We start from the raw sequence: 12,237 nt of genomic DNA on the forward strand, positions 1-12,237 counted from the left end.
AGACAAAGAAATCTGACTTTTACCAGAGCTGACCAGAGGAAAGCACAAACACAGTCCCCCACTACCACAAATAATGCAGTTGAGTTTCCCACATTTGGGGAAATCACAGAGGTCAGCATACCCAGAACGCAATGAATGAACCTAACCCTGGGAGAACAATCTTCATGACCATGGTATCTCCTATGCAAAATAAGTATGATTTGGGATAGGGCTGGGGAGGGCCGCTGCTCAGGCACATCTCTGTCAAGTAAAGGAGATTCAACTGAGGCAGCACAAGGGAACTCTCATCTGGGGACAACAACTGCAGGGAGAACACATATTTTCAGATGAACATGGGAGGGCAGAAGGCTGCCTAATACTGAAGCACCCCCAAACAACAAACCAAATGCAACAACTAGTGCAAGCATTCCTGGGGGAAGGCCTGCCGCAGATGGATTTGCATATGGTGATGTCATCCAAGCAGTGGGTCAAAGTTGGCTTCAACCCTCGTCTGCATATGAAAAGAGAAAAGGGGCATGCAGGGCATGGCAGCCTTTTGCGGCGCTTGGCTGACCCCTAGTTCGCATTAAACACCTCCACCCTCCGTCGGTGTGGGGCTCATGTTGGCTATGCCCCAGCCCCTGAAGCATTCAAGCTGATTTCTTGCTGCAGCTGGGCACTGTAACAGCTCCAGAGCTGCTCTGTAAGGCAAGTAAAAGGGTGTGGGCCCTGCAGCACTACCTGTAGTTTGCATTGTGCGTTGGAAGGCACAAAGTAAGCAGACAGGAGAAGTCAGGAGAGTGCACAAGGGCATAGAAGGCAGCGGCTCAAGAAAAGAGAAGTGGAAACAGACAGCAAACTAGGCTGGAGAGAGACCTGAGACAAAGAGATCTGAATTATACGAGAGCCGACCAGGGGAAACACAAATTATGCAGTCAAGTTTCCCACATTTGGGGAAATCGCAGAAGCAGCACATATATATAGGATACGACCCAGTGGTACCTGACGACATAGATACTAACAGCTATTTAATAACATTACGCTAGAAAGTGATTATTAGCAACATATATATCTATATAAACAACCCCGCCAGGGTTGTGCCTTCAAAAATAATCACACACGGACACGCTTTTTAAACCTTTTTTTCACATCTCTTTATTCTTCTTATGCACATGTATGTTAGTTCTGTGATTTTAACCTTTATGTTTCACTGCAGTTTGGGATAATAATATTAATATTTATCCAATTTTAATACATACTTAATAAAGGTTATATTTTATGATTCATTCATTCTGTCCAGTGCGTCAACAGTGCAGATTTCTTCTTGTTTTTTCTCCCAAATTCTATAACAATGACAGTAAATGTTGTTTCTTTTCAAACAGAACTTTCTTGACCATGCTTCTTTCTTGAAAGATCTGGGAGCACATGGAAAACAGTACAAACCATGCAGTATCACAAGAGCCTTTATTTGATCTTTCATGAAGATAGAGCAGAATTGAGGACACGTCAACAATTTCTGCCGAAGGTGGTTCATCTTTCCACATGGTGCCTTTGGCCACTGACACCTTCGTTGAGTCAAAGTCTCTGGCTGTGGTCAGAACTTTGTAAAAGGGTGTGGGCCCTGCAGCACTACCTGTAGTTTGCATTGTGCATTGGAAGGCACAAAGTAAGCAGACAGGAGGAGAAGTCAGGATAGTCCACAAGGGTATAGAAGGGAGGGGCTCAAGAAAAAAGAAGTGGAAACAGACAGCAAACTAGGCTGGAAAGAGACCTGAGACAAAGAGATCTGAATTATATGAGAGCCGACCAGGGGAAACACAAATTATGCAGTCAAGTTTCCCACATTTGGGGAAATCGCAGGGGCAGCACACCCAGGTGAGATACTATAATCAGGACGGTGCTTCTCCCAGGGCAAGGCTCACCCATTGCACTCTGGGTGTGCTGCTCCTACGATTTCCCCAAATGTGGGACACTTGACTGCATAATTTGTGTTTCCTCTGGTCGGCTCTCGTATAATTCAGATCTCTTTGTCTCAGGTCTCTCTCCAGCCTAGTTTGCTGTCTGTTTCCACTTCTTTTTTCTTGAGCCCCTCCCTTCTATACCCTTGTGCACTATCCTGACTTCTCCTCCCGTCTGCTTACTTTGTGCCTTCCAATGCACAATGCAAACTACAGGTAGTGCTGCAGGGCCCAAACCCTTTTACTTGCCTTACAGAGCAGCTCTGGAGCTGTTACAGTGCCCAGCTGCTGCAAGAAATCAGCTTGAATGCTTCATGGGATGGGGCATGGCCAACATGAGCCCCACACCAAAGGAGGGTGGGGGTGTTTAATGCGATCTAGGGGTCATCCAAGCACCGCAAAAGGCTGCCATGCCCTGCACGCCCCTTTTCTCTTTTCATATGCAGATGAGGGTTGAAGCCAACTTTGACCCACTGCTTGGATAACATCACCATATGCAAATCCATCTGCTGCAGGCCTTCCCCCAGGAATGCTTGCACTAGTTGTTGCATTTGGTTTGTTGTTTGGGGGTGCTTCAGTATTAGGCAGCCTTCTGCCCTCCCATGTTCATCTGAAAATATGTGTTCTCCCTGCAGTTGTTGTCCCCAGATGAGAGTTCCCTTGTGCTGCCTCAGTTGAATCTCCTTTACTTGACAGAGATGTGCCTGAGCAGCGGCCCTCCCCAGCCCTATCCCAAATCATACTTATTTTGCATAGGAGACACCATGGTCATGAAAATTGTTCACCCAGGGTGAGGTTCATTCATTGCATTCTGGGTATGCTGACCCCTGTGATTTCCCCAAATGTGGGAAACTCGCCTGCATTATTTGTGGTAGTGGGGGACTGTGTTTGTGTTTTCCGCTGGTCAGCTCTGGTAAAAGTCAGATTTCTTTGTCTCAGATCTTCCTCTAGCCTTGTTCTTCTTTCGAGAGTTCCATTGTGCTGCCTCAGTTGGATCTCCTTCACTTGACAGGGGGGTGCCCGAGCAGCGACCCTCCCCAGCTCTAGCCCAACTCCTACTTACCTGCCAGGTGAGATACTATGATCTTGAAGGTGCTTCTCCCAGGGCAAGGCTCACCCATTGCACTCTGGGTGTGCTGCCCCTGCGATTTCCCCAAATGTGGGAAACTTGACTGCATAATTTGTGTTTCCCCTGGTCGACTCTCGTATAATTCAGATCTCTTTGTCTCAGGTCTCTCTCCAGCCTAGTTTGCTGTCTGTTTCCACTTCTCTTTTCTTGAGCCGCTCCCTTCTATGCCCTTGCGCACTATCCTGACTTCTCCCGTCTGCTTACTTTGTGCCTTCCAACGCACAATGCGAACTACAGGTAGTGCTGCAGGGCCCACACCCTTTTATTTGCCTTACAGAGCAGCTCTGGAGCTGTTACAGTGCCCAGCTGCTGCAAGAAATCAGCTTGAATGCTTCAGGGGCTGGGGCATAGCCAACATGAGCCCCACACCGAAGGAGGATGGAGGTGTTTAATGCGAACTAGGGGTCATCCAAGCGCCGCAAAAGGCCGCCATGCCCTGCATAACCCTTTTCTCTTTTCATATGCAGATGAGGGTTCCAGCCAACTTTGGCCCACTGCTTGGATGACATCACCGTATGCAAATTCGTCTCCTGCAGACCTTCCCCCAGGAATGCTTGTACTAGTTATTGCATATGGTTTGATATTTGATGGTGCTTCAGTATTAGGCAGCCTTCCGCCCTCCCATGTTCATCTGAAAAGATGTGGTCTCCCTGCAGTTGTTGTCCCCAGACGAGAGTTCCCTTGTGCCTCCTCAGTTGAATCTCCTTAACTTGACGGGGGAGGGGCTTGCCCGAGCAGCCACCCTCCCCAGCCCTATCCGAACTCATACTTATTTTGCATATGAGATCTCTATATCATGAAGATTGTTCTCACAGGGTGAGGTTCATCCATTATATTTTAAAATAGGAAGGTTCAAATTACATATTTGAATTGCATCTATGTGCTGGATTCAAATGTCCCCCCCCCTTCCTTTCTCAATTGTGCCCGTCAGCAGCTATTCTAAGGTTGCTGCCAATGGGTGTGACACATTAATTTCTTCTGTGGGGTACACTGGACTCCACAAGGATTCACATTGGGGTGTAGAGTAGGATCTTGATCTGAGGCACCAACCGGCTCAAAGCTTTTGACTGTTCCCAAGATGCTCAGCGCATTCTCCTCTATAACCCCGCTTCCATGAACAGGGAGCTCAGTTTGTAGTTGGTGCCTTCAGTAGCAGGCCACTTAACAGGGGCCTGCCTTAGGCAGCCTATTCTTAGCTATTAATTTTGACAAGAAAATAAGAACTTTTTTTATGAGAATCTACAAGGGCTGCAGCAGGCTAGGTCTAATAGACATCTTTACTGCAGCTTCATCACTCCCAGCGGCGCTGTATACTCCCGTGCCCTGGTTGCTGGATCACTGCAGCGGAGGCTCCGGTTTCTTCCTAAGGTCAGTCACACACACACCGCCCTTCCGGATCACGAGGCCGCTGATGAAGGGGAGCGTGGCCGTAGGGGGTGGACCGTGTGCGCACTGGCGTGGACACTGATTACTGGGCAGCCGCTCCACAAGCCACCAGGTACAGTTAAGGAGCACAGGTCTGGGGGTTTTTCTCCCATATTAAACCAATTTTGTACTGCCCGCAGCGCATTGTGATAGGTAATAGGGCCTGATTCAGGTTGGGTTGCAATCACAATAAGCGATCCAACTGCAAAAATTGCTAAGAGCATACGCATGTGCCTGCATTTTCTGCGGCACCCCGCAGAGAATGCGATCGCCTCTGCCTGTCAATCGGGGCAGGGGGAGAGAGGGGGGTCAGCAACACTCCATTTCCAAGTCAGGGATGGAGCGGTGCGGGGGCAAGGCTTCAAAATGGGGTCTGCAACGGAGGAGACACAGGGGGCGTGGTCACAGCGGCTGTATGACATCACATTCAGCCGCTGTGATCACAAAAATGGTGGCGGCTTCCTGCGCGCACATACAGTCTGCACCAGCAGAAGGCTACACCATTTTTTATGATCACGCTGAACTGCAGTGCAACTGCAATTACAGCATGGTCAAGAAGGGAGGCGTCATGCTGGGTGGCCATGTCCTGTCACTGTGCAGGAGCCAGCACCGCTCACACACTAGTCCCCGGGTGCAGCCCCCAACCCCCGGGACACCCGGAGCAACAAAATGTAGATTCAGGCCACCAGGCCACGCCCCTACCTATGAAACCATGCCTCCTTTTTACCATTGCGCTGCTTATCTGCGCGCACTGCATTACAATCTCCTTCGCCACCTCTCTGGGTGTCACCAGTGATAGTGACACCTCTGCCATGCTTGTAGCAGCTGGTCCTAAGATCTACGCCTCAAGCCCTGAGTGTTTGCCCTTGTGACTTGTTGATCATCATAGCGAAGCAGATGCTTACAGAAAACTGCAGGGGCTTAGATTGAAAATAAAAAAATTTATGGGTATAAGGTAGAGAGGAGCGGGTTCGGTTCTCCGAGAACCGAATTCCCCACGAACTCCACGTGGTTTACACTGGTCCGAGGCAGGCTCGGTTGTTCCCGCCTGACTCGGAAAACCTGAACAAGGGAAAATGTCATCATCCCGCTGTCGGATTCTCGCGAGATTCGGATTTCATATAAAGAGCTGCGCGTTGCCGCCATTTTTACTCGTGCATTGAAGAGAGAGTGGAGAGGACGTGGCTATGTTCTCTCAGTGGAAATCTCAATATCAGTGCTCAGTATCAGTGGTTACTTATTGCTGCTCAGTAATACTAGTAGTGTGTCTCTCCTGCTCAGTGTCAGTTCTCAGTAGTATCCTCATCAGTGCTCAGTATCACTGCTCATTGTCTTGTGCTGCATTGTGGTGCTCAGCATACTACAGTACATTACTAATAGTCCAGTGCTGCATCTTGCTGCTCAGTGTCAGTTCTAGTATCCTCATCAGTGCTCACTATCACTGCTCATTACATTGTGGTGTTCTGTATACTACTGTAACATAGTAATATAGTAACATATAGTAATATAGTTTTTGAGGTTGAAAAGAGGCAAATTGCCCATCGTGTTCAACCTGTTTTAAGTTGTGATGATTCTACATACTTGCTGAATAATGTTTTATGACTAGTTAACTACTACAACTCATGTTACCCCCGGATTAACCATGTTGATATTTTAAGTATTATAACCTTGGATAGCTTTTTCATTCAGAAATGTATCCATTCCTTTTTTAAATCCAATTACAGAGTCCACCATTACCACCTTCCCTGGCAGGGAATTCCACATCCTGATTGCCCTAACAGTGAAGATCATAGTATCTCACCTGGCAGGTAAGTAGGAGTTGGGCTAGAGCTGTGGAGGATTGCTGCTTGGGCACCCCCTGTCAAGTGAAGGAGATCCAACTGAGGCAGCACAAGGGAACTCTCGAAAGAAGAACAAGGCTAGAGGAAGATCTGAGACAAAGAAATCTGACTTTTACCAGAGCTGACCAGAGGAAAGCACAAACACAGTCCCCCACTACCACAAATAATGCAGTCGAGTTTCCCACATTTGGGGAAATCACAGGGGTCAGCATACCCAGAATGCAATGAATGAACCTCACCCTGGGAGAACAATCTTCATGACCATGGTATCTCCTATGCAAAATAAGTATGATTTGGGATAGGGCTGGGGAGGGTCGCTGCTCAGGCACATCTCTGTCAAGTAAAGGAGATTCAACTGAGGCAGCACAAGGGAACTCTCATCTGGGGACAACAACTGCAGGGAGAACACATATTTTCAGATGAACATGGGAGGGCAGAAGGCTGCCTAAAACTGAAGCACCCCCAAACAACAAACCAAATGCAACTACTAGTGCAAGCATTCCTGGGGGAAGGCCTGCAGCAGATGGATTTGCATATGGTGATGTCATCCAAGCAGTGGGTCAAAGTTGGCTTCAACCCTCGTCTGCATATGAAAAGAAAAAAGGGGTGTGCAGGGCATGGCGGTCTTTTGCGGCGCTTGGATGACCCCTAGTTCGCATTAAACACCTCCACCCTACTTCGGTGTGGGGCTCATGTTGGCTATGCCCCAGCCCCTGAAGCATTCAAGCTGATTTCTTGCAGCAGCTGGGCACTGTAACAGCTCCAGAGCTGCTCTGTAAAGCAAGTAAAAGGGTGTGGGCCCTGCAGCACTACCTGTAGTTTGCATTGTGCGTTGGAAGGCACAAAGTAAGCAGACGGGAGAAGTCAGGATAGTGCACAAGGGTATAGAAGGAGGGGCTCAAGAAAAAAGAAGTGGAAACAGACAGCAAACTAGGCTGGAGAGAGACCTGAGACAAAGAGATCTGAATTATATGAGAGCCGACCAGGGGAAACACAAATTATGCAGTCAAGTTTCCCACATTTGGGGAAATCGCAGGGGCAGCACACCCAGAGTGCAATGGGTGAGCCTTGCCCTGGGAGAAGCATCTTCATGATCATAGTATCTCACCTGGCAGGTAAGTAGGAGTTGGGCTAGAGCTGGGGAGGGTCGCTGCTCGGGCACCCCCCTGTCAAGTGAAGGAGATCCAACTGAGGCAGCACAAGGGAACTCTCGAAAGAAGAACAAGGCTAGAGGAAGATCTGAGACAAAGAAATCTGACTTTTACCCGAGCTGACCAGAGGAAAGCACAAACACAGTCCCCCACTACCACAAATAATGCAGTTGAGTTTCCCACATTTGGGGAAATCACAGGGGTCAGCATACCCAGAATGCAATGAATGAACCTAACCCTGGGAGAACAATCTTCATGACCATGGTATCTCCTATGCAAAATAAGTATGATTTGGGATAGGGCTGGGGAGGGCCGCTGCTCAGGCACATCTCTGTCAAGTAAAGGAGATTCAACTGAGGCAGCACAAGGGAACTCTCATCTGGGGACAACAACTGCAGGGAGAACACATATTTTCAGATGAACATGGGAGGGCAGAAGGCTGCCTAATACTGAAGCACCCCCAAACAACAAACCAAATGCAACAACTAGTGCAAGCATTCCTGGGGGAAGGCCTGCAGCAGATGGATTTGAATATGGTGATGTCATCCAAGCAGTGGGTCAAAGTTGGCTTCAACCCTCGTCTGCATATGAAAAGAATAAAGGGGTGTGCAGGGCATGGCGGCCTTTTGCGGCGCTTGGATGACCCCTAGTTCGCATTAAACACCTCCACCCTCCTTCGGTGTGGGGCTCATGTTGGCTATGCCCCAGCCCCTGAAGCATTCAAGCTGATTTCTTGCAGCAGCTGGGCACTGTAACAGCTCCAGAGCTGCTCTGTAAAGCAAGTAAAAGGGTGTGGGCCCTGCAGCACTACCTGTAGTTTGCATTGTGCGTTGGAAGGCACAAAGTAAGCAGACGGGAGAAGTCAGGATAGTGCACAAGGGTATAGAAGGGAGGGGCTCAAGAAAAAAGAAGTGGAAACAGACAGCAAACTAGGCTGGAGAGAGACCTGAGACAAAGAGATCTGAATTATATGAGAACCGACCAGGGGAAACACAAATTATGCAGTCAAGTTTCCCACATTTGGGGAAATCGCAGGGGCAGCACACCCAGAGTGCAATGGGTGAGCCTTGCCCTGGGAGAAGCATCTTCATGATCATAGTATCTCACCTGGCAGGTAAGTAGGAGTTGGGCTAGAGCTGGGGAGGGTCGCTGCTCGGGCACCCCCCTGTCAAGTGAAGGAGATCCAACTGAGGCAGCACAAGGGAACTCTCGAAAGAAGAACAAGGCTAGAGGAAGATCTGAGACAAAGAAATCTGACTTTTACCAGAGCTGACCAGAGGAAAGCACAAACACAGTCCCCCACTACCACAAATAATGCAGTTGAGTTTCCCACATTTGGGGAAATCACAGGGGTCAGCATACCCAGAATGCAATGAATGAACCTAACCCTGGGAGAACAATCTTCATGACCATGGTATCTCCTATGCAAAATAAGTATGATTTGGGATAGGGCTGGGGAGGGCCGCTGCTCAGGCACATCTCTGTCAAGTAAAAGAGATTCAACTGAGGCAGCACAAGGGAACTCTCATCTGGGGACAACAACTGCAGGGAGAACACATATTTTCAGATGAACATGGGAGGGCAGAAGGCTGCCTAAAACTGAAGCACCCCCAAACAACAAACCAAATGCAACTACTAGTGCAAGCATTCCTGGGGGAAGGCCTGCAGCAGATGGATTTGCATATGGTGATGTCATCCAAGCAGTGGGTCAAAGTTGGCTTCAACCCTCGTCTGCATATAAAAAGAAAAAAGGGGTGTGCAGGGCATGGCGGCCTTTTGCGGCGCTTGGATGACCCCTAGTTCGCATTAAACACCTCCACCCTCCTTCGGTGTGGGGCTCATGTTGGCTATGCCCCAGCCCCTGAAGCATTCAAGCTGATTTCTTGCAGCAGCTGGGCACTGTAACAGCTCCAGAGCTGCTCTGTAAAGCAAGTAAAAGGGTGTGGGCCCTGCAGCACTACCTGTAGTTTGCATTGTGTGTTGGAAGGCACAAAGTAAGCAGACGGGAGGAGAAGTCAGGATAGTGCACAAGGGTATAGAAGGGAGGGGCTCAAGAAAAAAGAAGTGGAAACAGACAGCAAACTAGGCTGGAGAGAGACCTGAGACAAAGAGATCTGAATTATATGAGAGCCGACCAGGGGAAACACAAATTATGCAGTCAAGTTTCCCACATTTGGGGAAATCACAGGGGCAGCACACCCAGAGTGCAATGGGTGAGCCTTGCCCTGGGAGAAGCATCTTCATGATCATAGTATCTCACCTGGCAGGTAAGTAGGAGTTGGGCTAGAGCTGGGGAGGGTCGCTGCTCGGGCACCCCCCTGTCAAGTGAAGGAGATCCAACTGAGGCAGCACAAGGGAACTCTCGAAAGAAGAACAAGGCTAGAGGAAGATCTGAGACAAAGAAATCTGACTTTTACCAGAGCTGACCAGAGGAAAGCACAAACACAGTCCCCCACTACCACAAATAATGCAGTTGAGTTTCCCACATTTGGGGAAATCACAGGGGTCAGCATACCCAGAATGCAATGAATGAACCTAACCCTGGGAGAACAATCTTCATGACCATGGTATCTCCTATGCAAAATAAGTATGATTTGGGATAGGGCTGGGGAGGGCCGCTGCTCAGGCACATCTCTGTCAAGTAAAGGAGATTCAACTGAGGCAGCACAAGGGAACTCTCATCTGGGGACAACAACTGCAGGGAGAATACATATTTTCAGATGAACATGGGAGGGCAGAAGGCTGCCTAATACTGAAGCACCCCCAAACAACAAACCAAATGCAACAACTAGTGCAAGCATTCCTGGGGGAAGGCCTGCAGCAGATGGATTTGAATATGGTGATGTCATCCAAGCAGTGGGTCAAAGTTGGCTTCAACCCTCGTCTGCATATGAAAAGAATAAAGGGGTGTGCTGGGCATGGCGGCCTTTTGCGGCGCTTGGATGACCCCTAGTTCGCATTAGACACCTCCACCCTCCTTCGGTGTGGGGCTCATGTTGGCTATGCCCCAGCCCCTGGAGCATTCAAGCTGATTTCTTGCAGCAGCTGGGCACTGTAACAGCTCCAGAGCTGCTCTGTAAAGCAAGTAAAAGGGTGTGGGCCCTGCAGCACTACCTGTAGTTTGCATTGTGCGTTGGAAGGCACAAAGTAAGCAGACGGGAGAAGTCAGGATAGTGCACAAGGGTATAGAAGGGAGGGGCTCAAGAAAAAGTAGTGGAAACAGACAGCAAACTAGGCTGGAGAGCGACCTGAGACAAAGAGATCTGAATTATATGAGAGCCGACCAGGGGAAACACAAATTATGCAGTCAAGTTTCCCACATTTGGGGAAATCGCAGGGGCAGCACACCCAGAGTGCAATGGGTGAGCCTTGCCCTGGGAGAAGCATCTTCATGATCATAGTATCTCACCTGGCAGGTAAGTAGGAGTTGGGCTAGAGCTGGGGAGGGTCGCTGCTCGGGCACCCCCCTGTCAAGTGAAGGAGATCCAACTGAGGCAGCACAAGGGAACTCTCGAAAGAAGAACAAGGCTAGAGGAAGATCTGAGACAAAGAAATCTGACTTTTACCAGAGCTGACCAGAGGAAAGCACAAACACAGTCCCCCACTACCACAAATAATGTAGTTGAGTTTCCCACATTTGGGGAAATCACAGGGGTCAGCATACCCAGAATGCAATGAATGAACCTAACCCTGGGAGAACAATCTTCATGACCATGGTATCTCCTATGCAAAATAAGTATGATTTGGGATAGGGCTGGGGAGGGCCGCTGCTCAGGCACATCTCTGTCAAGTAAAGGAGATTCAACTGAGGCAGCACAAGGGAACTCTCATCTGGGGACAACAACTGCAGGGAGAACACATATTTTCAGATGAACATGGGAGGGCAGAAGGCTGCCTAATACTGAAGCACCCCCAAACAACAAACCAAATGCAACAACTAGTGCAAGCATTCCTGGGGGAAGGCCTGCCGCAGATGGATTTGCATATGGTGATGTCATCCAAGCAGTGGGTCAAAGTTGGTTCAAACACCTTTGCAAAGTTCTATAAGTTTGATACCCTGGCTGAGGAGGACCTCCTGTTTGCTCAATCGGTGCTGCAGAGTCATCCGCACTCTCCTGCCCGTTTGGGAGCTTTGGTATAATCCCCATGGTCCTTACGGAGTCCCCAGCATCCTCTAGGACGTAAGAGAAAATAAGATTTTAAACCTACCGGTAAATCTTTTTCTCGTAGTCCGTAGAGGATGCTGGGTGCCCGTCCCAAGTGCGGTCTACTTCTGCAAGACTTGTATATAGTTATTGCTTACATAAGGGTTATATGTTAGTTTTCATCGGTCTTGGACTGATGCTATGTTGTTTTCATACTGTTAACTGGGTAGTATATCACAAGTTATACGGTGTGATTGGTGTGGCTGGTATGAATCTTGACCTTGGATTAACAAAAATCCTTTCCTCGTACTGTCCGTCTCCTCTGGGCACAGTTTCTCTAACTGAGGTATGGAGGAGGGGCATAGAGGGAGGAGCCAGTGCACACCCAGATCTAAAGTCTTTCTTAAAGTGCCCATGTCTGCTGCGGAGCCCGTCTATCCCCCATGGTCCTTACGGAGTCCCCATCATCCTCTACGGACTACGAGAAAAAAAATTACCGGTAGGTTTAAAATGTTATTTTTTTCTCTGCAACCCACTGCTAAATTGTGCTTCCTAGCTGTTTTTTATAAAATCACTTAATTAAATCTAACTCTGATTACGTCAGAGAAG

General features: G+C 48.7%; 10 non-coding genes and 3 pseudogenes across 10 annotated transcripts; 3 read left to right on the top strand and 10 right to left on the bottom strand.

Moving 5' to 3' along the window:
• Positions 1-33: 33 nt before the first annotated feature.
• On the bottom strand, positions 34-197 carry LOC135037731 (U1 spliceosomal RNA). Its single transcript, XR_010232220.1, has one exon. It is a non-coding gene; the product is annotated as a U1 spliceosomal RNA (small nuclear RNA).
• A 1,649-nt stretch (positions 198-1,846) lies between these two features.
• Positions 1,847-2,002, top strand: LOC135037867 (U1 spliceosomal RNA). The gene has a single exon (XR_010232331.1). It is a non-coding gene; the product is annotated as a U1 spliceosomal RNA (small nuclear RNA).
• A 674-nt stretch (positions 2,003-2,676) lies between these two features.
• On the top strand, positions 2,677-2,840 carry LOC135037752 (U1 spliceosomal RNA). Its single transcript, XR_010232240.1, has one exon. It is a non-coding gene; the product is annotated as a U1 spliceosomal RNA (small nuclear RNA).
• A 152-nt stretch (positions 2,841-2,992) lies between these two features.
• Positions 2,993-3,155, top strand: LOC135037790 (U1 spliceosomal RNA). Its single transcript, XR_010232277.1, has one exon. It is a non-coding gene; the product is annotated as a U1 spliceosomal RNA (small nuclear RNA).
• Positions 3,156-6,458: 3,303 nt separating this feature from the next.
• On the bottom strand, positions 6,459-6,622 carry LOC135037761 (U1 spliceosomal RNA). Its single transcript, XR_010232249.1, has one exon. It is a non-coding gene; the product is annotated as a U1 spliceosomal RNA (small nuclear RNA).
• A 691-nt stretch (positions 6,623-7,313) lies between these two features.
• On the bottom strand, positions 7,314-7,455 carry LOC135037796 (U1 spliceosomal RNA; annotated as a pseudogene).
• A 152-nt stretch (positions 7,456-7,607) lies between these two features.
• Positions 7,608-7,771, bottom strand: LOC135037866 (U1 spliceosomal RNA). Its single transcript, XR_010232330.1, has one exon. It is a non-coding gene; the product is annotated as a U1 spliceosomal RNA (small nuclear RNA).
• A 671-nt stretch (positions 7,772-8,442) lies between these two features.
• Positions 8,443-8,605, bottom strand: LOC135037765 (U1 spliceosomal RNA). The gene has a single exon (XR_010232253.1). It is a non-coding gene; the product is annotated as a U1 spliceosomal RNA (small nuclear RNA).
• A 152-nt stretch (positions 8,606-8,757) lies between these two features.
• On the bottom strand, positions 8,758-8,921 carry LOC135037878 (U1 spliceosomal RNA). The gene has a single exon (XR_010232341.1). It is a non-coding gene; the product is annotated as a U1 spliceosomal RNA (small nuclear RNA).
• Positions 8,922-9,616: 695 nt separating this feature from the next.
• On the bottom strand, positions 9,617-9,758 carry LOC135037830 (U1 spliceosomal RNA; annotated as a pseudogene).
• Positions 9,759-9,910: 152 nt separating this feature from the next.
• Positions 9,911-10,074, bottom strand: LOC135037889 (U1 spliceosomal RNA). The gene has a single exon (XR_010232352.1). It is a non-coding gene; the product is annotated as a U1 spliceosomal RNA (small nuclear RNA).
• A 691-nt stretch (positions 10,075-10,765) lies between these two features.
• On the bottom strand, positions 10,766-10,907 carry LOC135037797 (U1 spliceosomal RNA; annotated as a pseudogene).
• Positions 10,908-11,059: 152 nt separating this feature from the next.
• Positions 11,060-11,223, bottom strand: LOC135037728 (U1 spliceosomal RNA). Its single transcript, XR_010232217.1, has one exon. It is a non-coding gene; the product is annotated as a U1 spliceosomal RNA (small nuclear RNA).
• Positions 11,224-12,237: the final 1,014 nt, after the last annotated feature.

This window comes from Pseudophryne corroboree, unplaced genomic scaffold (assembly GCF_028390025.1).
Source record: "Pseudophryne corroboree isolate aPseCor3 unplaced genomic scaffold, aPseCor3.hap2 scaffold_685, whole genome shotgun sequence".
Taxonomy (NCBI): Eukaryota; Metazoa; Chordata; class Amphibia; order Anura; family Myobatrachidae; genus Pseudophryne; species Pseudophryne corroboree.